Source organism: Microtus pennsylvanicus, chromosome 10 (genome assembly GCF_037038515.1).
Source record: "Microtus pennsylvanicus isolate mMicPen1 chromosome 10, mMicPen1.hap1, whole genome shotgun sequence".
Lineage (NCBI taxonomy): Eukaryota > Metazoa > Chordata > Mammalia > Rodentia > Cricetidae > Microtus > Microtus pennsylvanicus.
In genome coordinates this window covers 109,592,202-109,612,026 of record NC_134588.1, presented here as the reverse complement: position 1 = coordinate 109,612,026, position 19,825 = coordinate 109,592,202, and the positions used below count along the sequence as shown (strand labels likewise).

The following is a 19,825-nucleotide window of genomic DNA, read 5'->3' as shown; positions in this document are numbered from 1 at the left end:
ACGTGTCTTCTGCTGAGAGAATGCTGGGGTAGGGGAAGGGCAGTGAGCCCAGCAAGCAGAGGTCCTGGATTCGTTCAGAGCTCAGCAAAGGCTGCCCGTGGAAGAAAGGCTTTCCAAATATCTAAAATGCCTAGGTGTGGGAGAAGAAGGCTCCAGAGGACAGAGGGAGCGAGCCAGCCCTGGGAATGAGCGCTCTGAGAACCGCACTGACTGGATTGGGACCTGCATCGCTATCGTATCTGTGTGGCCAAAAATAGTTGTTGGGGGTGCTTTGGGAAAGAAGCCCCTCCTTACCTGTGGGGGCCATGCTGCAGGAGGGCATCCATGGCTTACTGACCTCTGTCCATAGTGTCCCTGTCAGCTCTGCTCAGTCCTTCATGCTTACCTCAAACTTGAGCCTAAGACTTCTCTTCAGTGGTACTTTTTGTTCCTTATATGGGATACTGGGGTCTTCAGGTCAATTTTTTCCCTCTCTCTTCTAGTTTTTCCAAATGTCCCCATTTGTTGTTGGCTAAATATATCTTTAAAGCTCTTTTTATGCCCTGTTGGGGAATTTGCAAATTTTAAAATGTTAGCCCTGACATAACACGGGAGAAAATACACAAATTTCCCTTACTCAACAATCCAAGGCAACAGAGAACTAAATGCCAAATGTTTACACCAGACAGGAAATGCTCAAGGAATTGTAGGGGGAGGGATGCTGCCCTGGGGCTGGAGGCTAGACCTTAAGAGAAAGTGGAGAGGCAAGAGATTGAAGCCGCTACTCCAAGTGCAGTTTCCCGCTGGAGACAAAATAAATGGCCAGCCGTTAGGAGTGTGTGGCTTAGAGCTCCTGAAACAAACCCACCCCGGAACGCAAGAGTCACAGAATCTGCCGCACCTGCCCTGGGGTGCCTACCTCCGCTCAGCCACTTGGCCTCTCTTAGTCAGCTGAAGCAATGGATGGTTAAGGAACCCCTCTCAGGACTCTTGGGACCACATAATAATTGCTACTGGACCGTGACCCACTGACTGACAGAGGGCAGTTACTCTGTATCAGACAGGAGTCAGTCACCGTGACAGAGGGTAGTTACTCTGTATCAGACAGGAGTCAGTCACAGTGACAGAGGGCAGTTACTCTGTATCAAATGGGAGTCAGTCACAGTGACAGAGGGCAGTTACTCTGTATCAGACGGGAGTCAGTCACAGTGACAGAGGGCAGTTACTATGTATCAGACAGGAGTCAGTCACAGTGACAGAGGGCAGTTACTCTGTATCAAATGGGAGTCAGTCACAGTGACAGAGGGCAGTTACTCTGTATCAAATGGGAGTCAGTCACAGTGACAGAGGGCAGTTACTCTGTATCAGACGGGAGTCAGTCACCGTGACAGAGGGCAGTTACTCTGTATCAGACGGGAGTCAGTCACAGTGACAGAGGGCAGTTACTCTGTATCAAATGGGAGTCAGTCACAGTGACAGAGGGCAGTTACTCTGTATCAGACAGGAGTCAGTCACAGTGACAGAGGGCAGTTACTCTGTATCAGACGGGAGTCAGTCACAGTGACAGAGGGCAGTTACTCTGTATCAGACGGGAGTCAGTCACAGTGACAGAGGGCAGTTACTCTGTATCAGACGGGAGTCAGTCACCGTGACAGAGGGCAGTTACTCTGTATCAGACGGGAGTCAGTCACAGTGACAGAGGGCAGTTACTCTGTATCAGACGGGAGTCAGTCACAGTGACAGAGGGCAGTTACTCTGTATCAGACGGGAGTCAGTCACAGTGACAGAGGGCAGTTACTCTGTATCAGACGGGAGTCAGTCACAGTGACAGAGGGCAGTTACTCTGTATCAAATGGGAGTCAGTCACAGTGACAGAGGGCAGTTACTCTGTATCAGACGGGAGTCAGTCACAGTGACAGAGGGCAGTTACTCTGTATCAGACGGGAGTCAGTCTGTTCCTGAGGCAACACTTCAGGTAAACATCATGAGCCTCAGTGCTAGGTGAGAAAAACTCGCCTGTTGTATATAAGAAGGCAGCATCACGGGCTGGACTCATCCACCTCAGGAGGCCCTCCTTCCAAGCAAAGCTGCCAAAAGAGGAAGAATTCAAGTCACATGCTCTTGTAGTTGTGATAAAAAGAGAAACAGATGAAAAAAAAATTGGTATTTTGAGAGAAAATCTGTTTTAATGACATATTTTCTTTCTTCAAATATCTCAAAAACGCCGCTTAAACATTTAATCAGTATAAAAACTCATTTCACTTTGCTTTTCTCATGTGAGCTCTTCTGAATTCATCTGTGTATTTTTAAACCTACAGCGTATTTCGATTCAAATGCTAAATTTGCAATAGAAATCTGTATTTATATTTCACATAATTTATGGCTGCAACAGGATTCACATACCTGATTTGTTCCAAACATACTTCAAAGTTTTCCAATATCTAGGGCGAGTACCAAAAATAATTTCCCCTCTTAGTATCTACGTCCATATTGCTCGGTCTAGCTTCTTTATTTTAGAACCGACTTTAAAGCACGACCCCGTGGATTTCAGAATTGTATAAGTAACTTGCTAACTTCGTGTGATTCTGTACCATCGTTCATTTATTTGGTCTTTAGTTCAGTACACAAATGCTGGGTTATCCTAGCTCACGGATCCAGGCTACCGCCCATCATCTTTTGCATACACATGTCATCACGTCTAGCTGTCTTCATTTCTCCCCCACGCTGCTCTTTCCTGGACCCTCCCTTTTCTGTCTGGTCCCTTTTCTTACCCCCGTAGGTGCCCCTCTGCCTGCTGTCACCCTATCCATTCCCCACCTCCCTTAAGAACTCCTCCTCCTCTCTCCTCTTCCCCGCCCTAGTTTTGCGACCAACACATACACAGAAATACACTCCCACTCCCGCGTACAGTTCTCACTTTCAATACAGATTCCACACGTCCTGGTTTTGTCTCTGTCACTGTGACGAAACCTCTGACAGCGAGCAACTCCAAGGGCTTATCTTAGCTCCCAGTTCCAGGCTAGAGTCTATCACCCAGGGGTTGCCATGACAGCAGGGGCCCAAGCAGCTGGGTCATCACATCCACAATCAAGAGCAGAGAGAAACGAACACTTGCATGCTCACTGCCTGACTTGGTTTTGCCACTCAGGTATAATCCTGGACCCAAACCCAGGCAATGGTGCCGCCAGTTTTAGGTTGGGTCCTTCCACACCAGGTAACACATTTGCAACCACACAGACACGCCCAGAGACCATCCAGATCTAGACCATCCCTCACTGAGACGACTCTTGAGCGATTCTCAACCGTGGCCAGTTGACAATTCACAAATGAGCACAGGACATATGAGAGAAAACATGAAATATTTGGCTTCCTGTCAACTCAATATCAGCATGAAATTCAAAGCAGTCTTCCATAAAGCAAAATTACTAATACTACTTCATATTCTTTTGTCAATTAGCATAACACTCTTGAGTACAATGGAAATCTGCCCACTAAGTGACTGATTCATACTGTTTTAAACATTCAATTTCCACATAATTTTTTTTGTGCCCACCATGCTACATCACAGGGAAGCTTTGATTTTTGCAAAGCCTCAAGTTAGCTTATTCTTGAATAACAAGAGGTTTAAATCACCCTGCTGCCTTGGATGACTGGATATCTAGCAACTATTCCTTTTGCTTCAAGAATATCTTAAGTAAGAGATAACCACGAAATCTTTGCAAAAAGTTCTTCACCACTCTGTCAATGCTTTTCCTACCCCAGGTAGGTGCCCACTCTGCCTCCGTCACCCCCTATTCCCCAGCTCCCCTTCATCATCACCTCCCGAGATTTATGACCAGCACACGCACAGAGTGTTGGCAGAGAGCACAGATAACTGTCTTCTGTCTCCGCGCCCACAATAGGATGACTCACAGCATGTGCACACCTTTAGGGTAGCTTAAGAACTACACCCACAAGCTCGCTCAGCAAGCTGAGCACAGGCGTCTTCAATATGGATCATTTAAGTGGAACAAAGAGCAGGGTGTTGGTGGTGCACACCTTTAATGGTAGCACCCAGGAGATAGAGGCAGGTGGATTTTGGTGGGTTTGAGCCATCCTGGTGTTCATAGTGAGTTCCAAGATAGCCTGGGCTGCACAGTGAGTTCCAGGATAGCCCGGGCTGCACAGTGAGTTCCAGGATAGCCCGGGCTGCACAGGGAGACACTGTCTCATAGATAGATAGATAGATAGATAGATAGATAGATAGATAGATAGATAGATAGTAGATAGATAGTAGATAGATAGTAGATAGATCAATAGATATGAATGAATGAATGAATGAATGAATGAATGAATAAATAAATAAATAAATAAATAAATAAAGCAAAGCAAAGCAACAGGCAAAGGACAAGCTTCTTGTTTTGAAACTGCCCTGAGTCCAGGGAGGCGTGCTGGGACACCCCAGTCCCAGCTCTCCAAGGCAGAAGCAGGAGAGTTGGAGGCCTGCAAGATTTTATAAACTTAGCTTTTTGAGCAGCTGGAAGAGACCCTGCCTCAAAAGACACGGGCTAGGGGTGTAGAGCACTTGCCTGGAATATGAGAGGGCTTAGCCTGTACACTGAAGCCAAGCAAGCAAACACCACGGTAATCCAGTCCTTGATCTACTGTCTCCAGCCTCCTTTTCTGTGACAAAATCATGCTTGTCTTCTCTGGCAGAGGACTTTGACAGATGTAAAACTCACAAGCGTCTACAAAAATGAATTCAATATTCTACATAATGACAGTACTTTAAAGAAATGACTTTGAAAGTCCCGTGAAATAAGTCTACCCCAAATATCGGATGGCTGTCTTCCTTACGTCACACGACTTTCTCTGTAGCAGAAGAAAGTCCTTCTTGTATCACATGACTTTCCCTGTAGCTGACATGATTTTGAATCGATTAGAATTTGATGCTATGAGGGAGACTTTGTGTTTAAGGGCAATAGTTTGGTTGCTTAGTTGAAGATCTTTTGGGTTTTTTTCCTTCCAGCTTTATTGAGGAATGCCCGACAAAAGCATATTGAAGACATATGCATTTGGTGAATGCTGTGGCGTGGTTTCTGAATAAAGCCAAGGATTTCACAGTGACCAGCTCAGATGCCCTTCAGTGAGCACTGGGGATGCTTACAATTTAATACAGTATGCAGTGTATTCATACATTCTGATTTTATCGTTCTTTTGGTCTGGGACTGAATCCCGGGCATTGCTTTTGCTAGGCAAGTATCCTACCACTGAGGAAGAACCCCAACCCCAGAATCATTATGTGAACAGCGGCTCTCTAGACCTCCACACTGTGAACTAGATCTTCATCTTACAAATAAAGGCAGCATCTCCCCATTTCCCATACTCCCCATCTCTAGGTTCGCTGTCACGTGTTAGTGGGTGCAGCATTTGTTCCAGAACTTCAGGCTTATCTCTCTTAGCATGGTGTCTTCCAGGTGTAACCATGTTGCAGGAAATGGGTTTCCTTCTCGATAAGGCTGAATCATATAGATATAAATGTTTATTTTATATATCTGCCCATCTCACATTTTCTTTATCTATTCACCCACCAGCAGGCGTTAGGCTGTGTTCCTATCTGAGCTATCGTAAATGACGCTGGGAAAAGCAGAGTCTAAACGTCTCTTCCAGGTACTGACTTCATCTCCTTGGACCGATACCCAGAAGACGGATTGTTGGGCCATATGGTGGTTCCACTTTTAATTATTTTTGAGGAACTTCCAAAACTGTTGCCCTAACGACTGTGTTGAGCTTCCACGAGTTGTTAAACGTCCTTTAGATCTTTTCCTTTCTGTTCCAACAGAATTTCCATGATGAAGATGGTAATGTCTTTGGCTATCTATCCCAAGAAAAGTGGTTCTCTTTTGGGTGTGAGAATTCAACTCACTTTATAGACCAACAATACGAGCTGGTAAGATTTGTTTAAAATTTTTATTGAAAATCTAATTCCAATTTCAGGTAATGAATATTGATTCTCACTTAACTGTTGAGAGAAAGTGTTTTTTAAATTTCTGTCTTTTCACTGACAGTGTCTGAGACAGCCTTGTGTAGCCCAGGCTGGCCTAGACTTCTGATCCTCCTGCTTCCACCACTCAAGAGCTAGGATTGCAGGTGTGCACGCCACACGTGGCTCACTCTAAGTTGTTTGTTTTATAAAACAGCATTTTCATAGCCTCTTTTCTGCTGCTATAACAGACTACAACAGAAAAAGTAATTTATAATTTACAGTATCAGGGAATCATTATCACCTGACAGTCAGCAGGACCATTCTCACCTGTCAGTCAGTCAGTCAGTCAGCAGGACCATCCTCACCTGTCAGTCAGTCAGTCAGTCAGTCAGTCAGTCAGTCAGCAGGACCATCCTCACCTGTCAGTCAGTCAGTCAGTCAGTCAGTCAGTCAGCAGGACCATCCTCACCTGTCAGTCAGTCAGTCAGTCAGTCAGTCAGCAGAACCATCCTCACCTGTCAGTCAGTCAGTCAGTCAGTCAGTCAGTCAGTCAGCAGGACCATCCTCACCTGTCAGTCAGTCAGTCAGTCAGTCAGTCAGTCAGTCAGCAGAACCATCCTCACCTGTCAGTCAGTCAGTCAGTCAGTCAGTCAGTCAGCAGGACCATCCTCACCTGTCAGTCAGTCAGTCAGTCAGTCAGTCAGTCAGTCAGTCAGTCAGCAGGACCATCCTCACCTGTCAGTCAGTCAGTCAGTCAGTCAGTCAGCAGAACCATCCGCACCTGTCAGTCAGTCAGTCAGTCAGTCAGTCAGTCAGTCAGCAGGACCATCCTCACCTGTCAGTCAGCAGGACCGTCCTCACCTGTCAGTCAGCAGGACCGTCCTCCCCTGTCAGTCAGCAGGACAGTTCTCACCTGTCAGTCAGCAGGACCGTCCTCCCCTGTCAGTCAGCAGGATCATCCTCACCTGACAGTCAGCAGGACCGTCCTCCCCTGTCAGTCAGCAGGACCGTCCTCCCCTGTCAGTCAGCAGGACCGTCCTCCCCTGTCAGTCAGCAGCACCGTCCTCCCCTGTCAGTCAGCAGCACCGTCCTCACCTGTCAGTCAGCAGGACCATCCTCACCTGTCAGTCAGCAGGATCATCCTCACCTGACAGTCAGCAGGACCGTCCTCCCCTGTCAGTCAGCAGGACCGTCCTCCCCTGTCAGTCAGCAGGACCATCCTCCCCTGTCAGTCAGCAGGACAGTCCTCACCTGTCAGTCAGCAGGACCGTCCTCCCCTGTCAGTCAGCAGCACCGTCCTCCCCTGTCAGTCAGCAGCACCGTCCTCCCCTGTCAGTCAGCAGGACCGTCCTCCCCTGTCAGTCAGCAGGACCGTCCTCCCCTGTCAGTCAGCAGGACCGTCCTCCCCTGTCAGTCAGCAGGACAGTCCTCACCTGTCAGTCAGCAGGACCGTCCTCCCCTGTCAGTCAGCAGGACCGTCCTCCCCTGTCAGTCAGCAGGACCGTCCTCCCCTGTCAGTCAGCAGGACCGTCCTCCCCTGTCAGTCAGCAGGACCGTCCTCCCCTGTCAGTCAGCAGGACCGTCCTCCCCTGTCAGTCAGCAGGACCGTCCTCCCCTGTCAGTCAGCAGCACCGTCCTCCCCTGTCAGTCAGCAGGACCGTCCTCCCCTGTCAGTCAGCAGGACCGTCCTCCCCTGTCAGTCAGCAGGACCGTCCTCCCCTGTCAGTCAGCAGGACTGTCCTCACCTGTCAGTCAGCAGCACCGTCCTCACCTGTCAGTCAGCAGCACCGTCCTCACCTGTCAGTCAGCAGGACCGTCCTCCCCTGTCAGTCAGCAGGACCGTCCTCCCCTGTCAGTCAGCAGGACCGTCCCCCTCTGGAAGAGCAGCAACAGAATGGCAGGAGCTTGCCTGGTAATTGAGTAACATCTCTGTTTAATCATGGCGTCCACCATACAGATTTCACCTGTTTGATTCTTTCAGCGAGATGGGAAGAGGAAGAGAGAAATGAGGAGGGATGGAAGGAGGGAGAGAGGAGGCATCTTGCCTTTGTAACAGATCAACACACAAGACAGCTATCTTACTATTGTGACCATCTCAGAGGTCCTTCCACACCATCACAGAGCAATTAAACATCAACATGAATTTTGTTGGTGGGGTGGCACCCTCTTGTGCTACTGTGCCCTGTGTGGAGAACAGAAGACACATTACAGGAGTTCCACATAGGTTCCAGGGATCAAATACAAGTGTCATGATTTTTTTAAAAAGATGTTCTTTTGATTTCTGTCTATGTGTGTATAGATACATGCGTGTGTGTCTGGAATTCTGTCTATGTGTGTATAGATACATGCATGTGTCTCTGGAATTCTGTCTATGTGTGTATAGATACATGCATGTGTCTCTGGAATTCTGTCTATGTGTGTATAGATACATGCATGTGTCTCTGGAATTCTGTCTATGTGTGTATAGATACATGCGTGTGTGTCTGGAATTCTGTCTATGTGTGTATAGATACATGTGTGTGTCTCTGGATTCTGTCTATGTGTGTATAGATACATGCGTGTGTCTCTGGAATTCTGTCTATGTGTGTATAGATACATGCGTGTGTCTCTGGAATTCTGTCTATGTGTGTATAGATACATGCGTGTGTCTCTGGAATTCTGTCTATGTGTGTATAGATACATGCGTGTGTCTCTGGAATTCTGTCTATGTGTGTATAGATACATGCGTGTGTCTCTGGAATTCTGTCTATGTGTGTATAGATACATGCGTGTGTCTTTGGAATTCTGTCTATGTGTGTATAGATACATGCGTGTGTCTTTGGAATTCTGTCTATGTAGTGTAGATGTCCTTGGAGACCAGAAGGGGTGTCAGCTACCCTGGAGATAGAATTACATTGGTTATTAGCTGCCCAATGAGGTTGTGGGGAACTGAACTAGAGCCCCTGGAAGAAGAGTAAGTGCTCTTAACTACTGACCATCTCCTACAACATAAGGTTTGACAGAATAGTCACCCACGCCACTGCTTCTGCATCCACACTGATTTCTGTGTCAGGAATAATCCTTAATTTTAAACATTACAATTTTTCATGATTATTGTTTGGGCTTGGACCATAACTTATTATACCATATTTCAAATTAAAATATTTCAGTTTTATTACCAATTTTGGCTTATTCAGATATCCCTATCACTTATATTATCTCATCAAATATTCAGAGAAACATATTAAAGCCTTGTACTGATGTGTAAAAGAAATCACTCAAGCCACTAATGGCAGTTAGAAAACATGTCTAGTGGTGATTTCCTCTGTGGGCTTACTGAAGAGAGTTAATTTTAAAAGAGGACACCCATCAGACAATACAAATTATTTTCATGAGGCAAAATACTGAAAATAAGGAGAAAAAAGAAAACTCAAAACTTCATGACATTATTTTAACATAAATTTTAATGCCCTCTTATCATGAGAAGCTGGGATGGTTGGGTGCCCATGAGAGTTATTTTCTTGAAGAACTGAAAAATAGCAGCAAAGGGGAATAATATCAAGAGATCCATTGTCTAACATGGTGAATATAAAAATTATATTCTTAAGGAATCGAGGAAGTCAATGCTCATTTTTTCTTGCAAATCAGCCCGATGATTTAAATGTGCTATTTTTATTTGACTGAAATCCTAAATAAACAAGAGAACTAGAATAATGCATGACCAAATAGCTAGGCCATTTTGTTTGCTTTTTTGACATATAAAAATAAAGATTACATTTATTAATTTTTTTTAAAAAGAAAATGTGTCTAGTTGGGCAGTGGTGGTGGTGCATACCTTTAAAACCAGCACTTGGGAGGCAGAGACAGGAGGATCTCTGTGAGCTTGAGGCCAGCCTGGTCTACAGAGAGAGTTCCAGGACAGGTTCCAAAGTTACAGAGAAACCCTGTCTCAAAAGACCAAGTCTATTCAAGTACCTAGCACATGCTGCCGTTTCTAACCCTTTCCACAATAGGATGAAGGAGAAATGATTTGAGGTCAGTACATAAAAGGGCTTGGCACCAAGCCTACCAACTTGAGTTCAGTCCCTGAAACCCATATATCCAAGGGAGAGAACTAAGTCCTAAAAGCTGTCCCCTGGCCTCCACGTGTGCACTGTGGCACCTGCATGCCCACCAACCCCAAATTAATAAATAATGAAAAATTATAACTAAAATTTAATAAAGTGTACAGGTAGGTGTGGCGATACAAACTTGTACTTGAAGGTTGAGGCAAGAGTCTAAAGCTAGCCTGGGTGCTGTAGTTCCAAGCCAACCTAAAATACAGAAAATCTCTGTAACACATGCCTTTAATCCCAAAATTTAGGAGGCAGAGGCAGCTGATCTCCGTGAGTTGGGGGCCAGCCTGCTCTACAGAGTGAGTTCCAGGACAGTCTGGGTTGTCTCAAAAAACAAAGAAAAGAGGAGGAAAAAAAATCTCTGTATCAAAATAAATAAATTAACTGATTAAATTGAAAATTTATTTAGGCTAACAACATTTTACATGCTCAATAGCCATGTTTGGTTGGAGGCTACTAACTTACGCAGGAGACAACACAACCCCAGGCTGTCTCTTGGCAGCAAACTCAGAGCCATGATTTGAATCCAGTTCCCAAGTCCAGAGTGCCTTCTTCTGTCCCTACTGGGTCTCAGGAAAGGAGCCTTGGCTTCTAGGAGACATTTTTATGAGTATTCGCAGCCTTTACTTCAGTCCTTTTAATCCCTTTGCAGAAGGATGTGGTAAGCGGCAGGCTACTCCAGAGTCTCTCTTGAAGGCCCCAGGGTTCTGTTCTCTAAAGGACCAGCGAGGTCTGCGAGTTCCGTCTTGTCGGAACTGCAATGTTTCCCAGCCATCCATTCTCGGGAAACTGTTCCGCTCCCAGTTTCCAGGGGGTTTCTTTGACCAGGTGTCCAGACTGCCCCGTGTGAAGCTTTGTTTAGTTACCAGGAAGCTCTTTCCCCATCTTTAGTATGTACTCTGCCTCACAAACGCCTCTGGAGCAGGCCTGGGTGGAATGGGGAGATTCTGAAGAGGGACTTGGGTTTCTCTGTCCGACTACAAGACTGTTCAAACAATCAATCCCAAAGAAATGGGAGCTTCCCCAGGAATCTCACGCTGGGAAAAGAAGCAGGTACCACTCCGAGTGGGGCCCTGTCTCCCAGAGAGAGAGAGAGAGAGAGAGAGAGAGAGAGAGAGAGAGAGAGAGAGAGAGAGAGAGAGACACCACACAGGTATAACTCAAACAATGATGGATCAGGGGTGGTGGGTGGGGCCACACCTTGACCAGGACTGCTCAGGTACACATTCTTGGCCCTAAACTTTGGTCTCACTTCAGGATCCAGAAGATGGACTTGGAGGTGAAGGGGCGAGGGTTGCAGTTACTGAACCTTTTGGTACCTCTTGTCAATGTGGCCACATTGAATGGATACCCTTTTCCTGCTTCTCACTTTGAATTTGGCTCTTAATTGGCTTATTGAGAACAGGTGATGGGACCTGACTTGGGCCACAGGTTGTGACGTCACCGTGCCTTCCAAATGTTGATTTGTTCCTCTTCATTTCAGCAAGACTGTTACGTCCACCTGGACTTCCTCTGTGGTCTGGAAAACACATCCAGGCAGAGTGCCAGAGATACTGTACGGGCCCCTCATTTCTCTCCCCGTCCCATGTTTGTCCCCCAGTTTGTTGTTTCGTGGTGAGCTGAGGAGCCCTGTTGTGTGAGCACGTGTCTGGAAGTCTCTGTGCAAATGGAGTCACTGCAGCTCCTCTTCTGACAGCCTATTGTCTTCTCTGCCACCACAGTCTCTCCCTTCCTCCTCTGTGTTTTTTTTTCTCCCCAGAAATCTAAAGAACCGAACTTCCCTTGTCTTTGTTTCAGGGACCCATCTGTCCCGCCAGCCCTTCCTCTGCTGCTGCTAGTTCCCAGTCACGTTTTCTGGACTGCACTTCCTCCAGGGAGGCACTGGAGACGATCTTCCGGTATCCATCTCTTTTGTTTGTGGGGATTCCTCCTCTGGTGTCTGAGGGTTGGCAGTCTGTCTTCTGGCTGAATCCCATGTAGGCGGCAAAGGAGCCTTCCCTCCCTGGTTTCCCTCTTTGACAGAACCCAGATGTCAGCTCAAGCTCGCCATGTCAAAAATAGAGGACCTGACTTTTTTCTCTCCAAAAAATTGCATACATATATCTGTATGTCATTCTCTGCACACAAACTATGTAGAGAAAAGAAAGATAACTCAGCACCCAGAAAGAAGAAAAACAAGGGCAGTATTACAGGTGGGGTTTACTTTCCCTCCCTACTTTTCTCACAGGTAGTAACCAGTTTATTGAACCAGTGTGTTTTAAAACATTAATTATTGCTATCATCAGTGTGCACATGCCACACACATGTGCAGTTAGAGGGCGAGCCTGTGGAGCCAGTTCCCTCCTCCATCGGTACTTGGGTCCCAGGGATCAAACTCAAGTCTCCAGACTTGGAACAAGCACCTTCACCCACTGAACCATCTCATTGGATCTGAATCCTCATGGTGTGTGTGTGTGTACACTGTGTTTACAGTGTGGGTACATGGACTATAAAGTTTTCTGGGTATGAATTGTATGTATATATACATACATACTTATACTTTCCAAGGATTCATAAACAATACATAATACTTTATATATTTCATTAATGAATCCACTCATTAATGAATCCAAGATTATCACTTTTATGAAGCCTCTGCCTGGAGAAAGAAGACAAAAATAAGACATTCAGCAGAATTCCATTTCCCAGAGGCTGAGTGTCTACCCTGGAGCGTGGCTGTGTGGGGAAGATGGAGCAGTTAACTGCTGTTTCTATGTTGAGCCTCAGTCATTGCAGGGAAAAGGCAGCTGTGGGGGCAGCATGTGTTTGCCACGTGTTTTTGTTTATTGGCCTTGAGGAGGAATTCGGGAGAGGATAAAGGGCTAGTGGAAGAAGGAACAGGGTAGCCGCCTCTGACGTAACCACAGCATCCTTACAGACCCTGCCTCATGCCCATCGTGAGTCAGGCGCTGTGCTGTCTTTTCTAAAGCTTTGTGTCTGGTTCCCAAAACAACCTGAAGTAAGCCTGCTTGTCCCTGCTTGGAGACGGAGAAGCCGAGGCGGCCCAGACTATAACTCCTGACGGGCAGGCCCTCTTTCCAAGTCTTAGTACATTCACTCAGAGATTGGGCTGACATCTTAAGCCCAATATGTCCAAAATTTCTCTCTGCCTTTATTCCCCTCTCTCTGACTTTTTCCTGGTGAACAGTTGCAGAATTAAACCTTGTTTTAGTTTACGTCCTATTGCCGCTGTAAGAAAGACCATGACCTAAAGCGACTTGGGAAGGAAAGAGTTTTTTTTGGCTTACACATCCAGAGAGCTATCCATCACTAAAGGAATCCAACCAGGAACTTAAGCAGGGCAGGAACCTGGAGGCAGGAACTGAATCAGAGACCATGGCTTGCTCCTCACGGCTTGCTCAGCCTGCTTCTTGTACAACCCAAGACCACCAGCCCAGAGATATTGCTGCCCACAGTGGTTTCTCCTCACCTCCCAATCGTTACCCAGGAAAATACCCCACAGACATACCGTAGGTCTATCTAATGGAGACAGTTTCTCAAGCAAAGCTCCCTCTTCCCAGATGACCCAAGAAGCTTGAGTCAAGTTGACAAAATTTAACAGCACAGGCCTCTTAGATCCAGGCGTAACTGGGACTACCCTGCTCCAAGCTCCTCACTAGTTCCTCAGCGCCCAAACAGCGACGTAAAAAGTTCTCACCTTGACATTCCAAGTCCAAGTTCCTTTACACTCTTTTAATAAACCTGACTTTATTGCTTATTCTCCTCCCAAACCCCAGCCAGCGCTCACACCTTCTCAGCCGCCTGCTCCTGCTCCTGTTCTTCCTCTTTCTGTTCTGTTTACCTGCTGACTTCCCACGGACCCCAGTGGAGACTGGCTAGACGGTCCCTGCCACTCATTTTCTTATCCCCCAACAGAATACGCCTCTTCCTCTTCTAGCCCTGACTGAATTTTTATACGTCCCTTATCTTCTTGGATTACCCTGTGATTTTCTGTGTGCTTGCCTTTCCCAACCCCATAAAATTGTAAACTCCCAGACCATGAGCTGTTTCCTCCTCACCTTTGCTCCCCCTAAGGTCCAGGAGGAAAAGGGGCGATCTGCTATCCTCAAATTGATGTGGCACTTTCTCTACCAAACTCAGAACAATTCGTGTTGAAATACAGAGTTCAGCCTTGTTCAGCCTGGGCACAGAATAAATTGCATCTTGCAGGAGCCTAAGGTCACGCTCCCCTCTCAACCTGGATCAGTGACTTGGAGAAGCTGGGAAAGATAGTTGGTGTAACCCAGTGTGTGAGAGTAAAGACAAAGGCCTGGGGCCAGGGCGTAGCTAAATCAAGTCTCTGGGAAGACGTTTACATTTTACATAGGCCTTGCCTGAAACTGGGAGACAGCACTTATGGGCAGGTAAGACTTCACACTTGCTCTGGAAAGGCCTTGTGCAGACGTTCAGAGTTCCAAGTGGAAGGTGTTAGGAATAAATACAAGGCAGATGACAGTGTGTGTGTTGTGTCGTGGACACACTTGAGCACATAGAGCACGCCCACAGTGGCTCTCAACCTGTGAGTAGTGTAAGCCGCCTTATTCCTGACTTCCAGCTCACTGGCGCAGGAGTATTGGGGTTGTCATGGGCTTTAGGGTCCCCTCCACACAGCCCTGCTGCACCCTCAGTCCCAGAGAACCCCGAGGCACATGACAGGCCATGAGCTTTGCTTCTGTCGTGATACTTTTATTTCCTGGAAGAGAAAGAAGGCTTGTGTTTGTATAATTTTCTCCTTTGCTCTGGACTACTTCAGGCTGTCAGCCCGGTCCAGTCATCTTCTTTCCCCAATTAATATACATGTCATCACCCCTCTTTAAAAGTAAGGATCCAGCCCGCCAGCTCCAGTGACCTTAAAAAACTTTAGTAACTCAACACTGCTAACCTTGGACTCTTCTTTGCTTCCTTTTCTTCCTTCCTCTGACATCCCCCTCACCCCCTGCCAAAATAGACCTGGCTCAGATTCTGTCCTTTCGGTAAAGGGTCCAATTCTCTTGATTACAAAACCTTGACATCATTTGTAATTCTTCTAACTTGACAGTTCCCAACCCTACAGACTGTGCGTGTGTGTGTTTGTGTGCATGAGTGTGTGTGCATACACACTGAACCCGTTATCCCACACGTACATGCTGGCCTAGTGCTCTACAACTGAGCAACATCCCCAGTCTTCTGTTGCTTGAGCTCTTCCCAAGCTGGCCTTGAACTTACTGTTCCTGTTGATTTGGTTCTCTTTTCAGGTGGCTGTGGTGCTATTGGATCCAGGCCTTGCACACACTCGGCAAGGGACGGTCTACTACTGATCTACAACCCTGGCCCTCAAACCCCATCTGTAATCAAAACTCCCTAGCATTTCTTTGTTGCAGCTCCCAACATCTATTCCCAAAGCCACATTTAGCTTAAATCACTCATTGCTTAGGGATTGGGGAAAGGGTTGCGTTAGGAGATTTATTTATCTTTCCAAAACTCAGTTTGCCTCCTCCACCTTAGGATTTTAGCTGCCTTGGGGGAGCTAGGGGTGATAGCATGAAAAAAACCCTGGGTGCTCTTATACACACTGCTTAGCACCACACAGCCCAGCCCTTGCTTCATGGACACTTGCAGTCACCTCTAACCAGCTCCTTTGGCTTCTGCTCCTCCAATCCGCTGTTCTGAGGACACGGCTTCCGACCCGGCATCTTCCATCAGCTCCTCCTGCCTGATCTCAGGTCAGGTCCAAGATCAACTCTGTCATCAGATTGTCTCCTAGCATCTGCTGCAAACCTGACCACCCCAGTGGCATCCTCGCTGTCATCCCTTCTCATTCCACACACTCCAACTCCGCCCAGCGCAGTAAGCGGTACCCTTTGTGCTCCAGTTATTCTGTGTACCCTCCCAAGCCTGTCTCCAGCCCACATCTCTTTCCGGCCAGACTTCCCTGTCCAGCTACTTACTACATGTCTCACAGATCTAAAGCGCCACCCCAACCCCATCCACTCAATCTAGACACCTGGGAGAGGGTCATCCTTCCCTCTTTGTCCCCAGCCCCTATGCACACGCAACAAGCCATCAAGTCATCTCCTGTATTTTGTGTTTGATGTACTGTATATGTATACCCTTATGTCTGAATCTGAGCTCTGTCTCCCATCTCGGAAGCAGATCCAGGCTCCTCCTCCTTTTCTTCTGGTCTCCTGGTCCCACTCTGCCCTCTGTAATCAGTTCAGCCTCTACTTTGCCGACATGTAGTTTTTCCGGAATACACATCTAGATCCCCTCACAGGCTCCCCCTCCTGCCATCTGCAGTGCTCAGAACAGTGCCCGCCCCCCAGGCTCCTGAACCACCTCTTCTCAGGGTTCTCACCTCCTGCACCTTGTCCCCCATGCCCAGAACAATCTCCTTCCTTTGCTCTGCTAACTTCTAGCTCCTTGTGATCCCATACCTTCATCCAGAGCATCCCCTCCCTCCTCGGCTGGGACCTGCAGAATCTACACACCTCCTCCAAATCTGCTCCTATCCGGACGATAGAAAGCCACGACCGTGAGTTTGGGGGTTTTATCTCTCCCTGCTTGTGGCTTTTCCCGGGGATTTGAGAGGGTAATGTAAGACCGAAGAAATGATTTCATGAAAGTTTAACGTGGTAAACCAGTCAGTTTAATTGGGGTTACTTCCAGGATCATGAGCACCTGCCTCTATGGTGTGATGCTCATCAAATAATGTCCCAAAGGAGACTCTGTCTCTTCTAGATCCAGCCTCCTCTAGAACGAATGCTCCCTTAGGGCAAAGACCACAATGCTTTCCTATGGTTTTCTCAAGACAGGGTTTCTCTGTGAAACAGGATTCCTCTGTGTGGCTTTGGAGCCTGCCCTGGAACTCGCTCTGGAAGACCAGGTTGGCCTCAAACTCACAGAGATCCACCTGCCTCTGCCTCCCGAGTGTTAGATTTTTTTTTTCGAGACAGGGTTTCTCTGTGGCTTTGGAGCCTGTCCTGGAACTAGCTCTGTAGACCAGGCTGGTCTCAAACTCACAGAGATCCGCCTGCCTCTGCCTCCCGAGTGCTGGGATTAAAGGTGTGCGCCACCACCGCCCAGCTCCGAGTGTTAGAATTTAAGGCGTGTGCTAACTTCGTCCAGCACACTGGAGGCCTTTAATAAATCTGTTTCGTTCATATAAAGGCCCACTATCCTGGACGAAGAGAGTCCTGGGAGGTAGGACTTCAGTGCTGGAATCTGAATAGTCCCTAGCGAGGTCTGCCCTCTCGTCACACTGAGTTTCCAGCTGGGCTTTAATTGACGTGAATTTTCACCTCCACTGATGAGTTTTGTCTCATCTACGGATGTTCTCCAAACAGCCGACAGGGCAAAGCATGTTGTATGTGATTAATGGATGAGTCTGAATAAGGGAAAACTCCGACCACCTTTCTAGGCCAGAGCAAAGGTCTATGGGAGCGAACACCAGTCCATCCTGTTGTCTTTGGTCAAAGCTTCTGCTCAGCACAAATGGAGTCTTCAGTCTCAGCCCTGAGTTTTCGATGACACGGATGCAGGGGCCTCGTCCCTGTAACTCTAGAACTCAGGAGGTTGAGGCAGTAGGATTGCTGAGAGTAAGTTTCAGAAGGGGCAAGCCTGTGGGGTGGGACCCTGTCTGAAAAAAAAAAAGATCCTGAATGTGACAGAAATGACCAAGGGGCATGGAGGAGTGAAAGAGGCTGTAAGGAAAGCGCCACCTCGTTTACTCTGCCAAGTTCTTCATATTAGGGTCTGACACACAGGCAGTGTGATGTGTGTGATGGAGATTATATTCATACATACAGACCAGTAGAGACTCCTTCCTTCCTTCCTTCCTTCCTTCCTTCCTTCCTTCCTTCCTTCCTTCCTTCCTTCCTTCCTCCCTCCCTCCCTCCCTCCCTCCCTTTCTCCCTCCCTCCCTCCCTCCCTCCCTCCCTCCCTCCCTCCCTCCCTTCCTTCTTTCTCTTTCCTTTCAGTAAGATCTTGCTGCATAGTCCAGGCTGGCTTCAGATCTGCAACCTCCCTTTTAGGAACCGGATGGCACCTGAATTCATACATTCTGTTGGTGGTGGTGCTGAGGCTTTGTTTTTTGTTTTTTTTTTTTCCTTTTGTCTTTGTTTTTGAGACTATGTAGCTCTGGTTGGCCTAGAACTTGCTACATAGTCCAGGTTGTCCTGGAACCCACAGAGATCTGCCTGCTTCTTCTCATTCACAGGGTTCTGAAAAACCGATGGCTTTTGCTATGGAAGCCAAAATAGAGGCTCTGAAGATGACCGATTATTTCTAACTCAATAATTCCTGAAAACCCCTCACATTTCCATTATTATTTTGTCCAACCATTGACAGTACTACTGAAGACAAAAGTCAGCTTGCTGGCTGATTTTTTTTCTCCTGTAAGCCTGAGCCTAAACCGCAAGCCAAGAGGAGAAGACAGACGGCTGACATTCAGCAGCTGTGTGTTTGAGAACAGCAGCAGCCTCAGACTACCAGATGCTTCTTCAGGTAAATGAGGAAAGGCCACCCTCAGACTTACATAAGAGCTGCATATCAGCACCAAGGGGACATGCAGGTTTGTGCATCACTGCTTTTCATAATATGGCTAGAGGACAGTCATGTGACAAAGCCCACCTCTCCCTTCTTTTTCCAGGTCAAATTCTGAACCAAGATGTGGCATAAGGTATTTTCCTATGGCTTTGGAATTTTAATTTTTGCCTGGATGTTATGCAAACTATGCAAATCTTTAGAGTGATGAAGAAATGTCAAGGGACTAGTTTCTAAAACAGCAAGATTTTCTTTTTTGATGGTCATCTTGAAAGTTTGTTTTCTTCAAGTCTCATTTTTTCAAACATGGTTTCTGTTAAATTTCCTCTGACTCTTTCTTCCCAAACCAAATGATCTATTTTCCTACAACACCACGAGGAACATCTGTGGTGAGTTTTCCTTCATTTGTTTTGTTGTTGCGACTGTGCTTTTTTTTGTTTTGCTGCTTTTTATTTACTTTTTTTCCTTCTGTTTTTGTTTTTTGAGACAGAGTCTTAGTTGCCCAGGCTGCCCTCAGACTTGTTATATATCCAAGCCTGGCCTTGGACTTCTGATCCTCCTGTCCCTCCTTACCAAGTGCTGAGACGACAGTATGCACCGGCCCAACAGGCTTTTTTTGTTATTTGTTTAAGTCTGTCCCTTCTCACTGGGCTGTCGTAAAGGCCACTCTTTATTTATCTCTTCATTTCTAGTGACTGGCATTTTGCCCGACACAAGGACTCTTATTAAATGCATGTAGTATTTTATTGTTGTAGCATGGGGAGTTTGCCAAGCTCAGGCATTTTAGCTGCACTCGCAAGGACAGTGGTTCATGACATGAACTTTACAATTCTGTCTGATTCCTCATCTACATAGGGCCAAGATGGGGTAGAGCAAGTGCTAGCCGACGCTGATGCTCTCAGCCCATACTGATGGAGCACAGGCTTCCTAGCTATGAAGAGACAGTCAGGATCCTCAGGCATATGTTCACCTTTCCTGCCCTTTAATCCACCTGCTGGTCCTGGTACTCCTTGCCCCAAACAGATCTCCAGCCTAACCATCTCGATTGTCGTTGGCCTTGTGGAAAGTCCTGGTTGACCAACACAGTAGATCATAGCAGACTGAGTTGAAATGATGAGCTTCACGAAACGTTTATAATTCAAAAGAGAAAAGTGCGACTTCTCACCTTGCCCTGCTAGCGCCTCTGTCTGAAGTCACAGGAATTCCAATCATCTCAACACACACTGGC

At 46.9% G+C, this 19,825-nt stretch overlaps 1 long non-coding RNA gene across 1 annotated transcript in view; it reads left to right on the top strand.

Annotated features, from left to right (window-relative positions):
- LOC142858427 (uncharacterized) overlaps window positions 1-19,825 on the top strand; it is a 43,456-nt gene that overhangs the window by 21,457 nt on the left and 2,174 nt on the right. The window contains exon 3 of the long non-coding RNA XR_012912020.1: window positions 5,801-5,908. This is a non-coding gene — a long non-coding RNA (uncharacterized LOC142858427). The remainder of the gene's footprint in view (window positions 1-5,800; window positions 5,909-19,825) is intronic.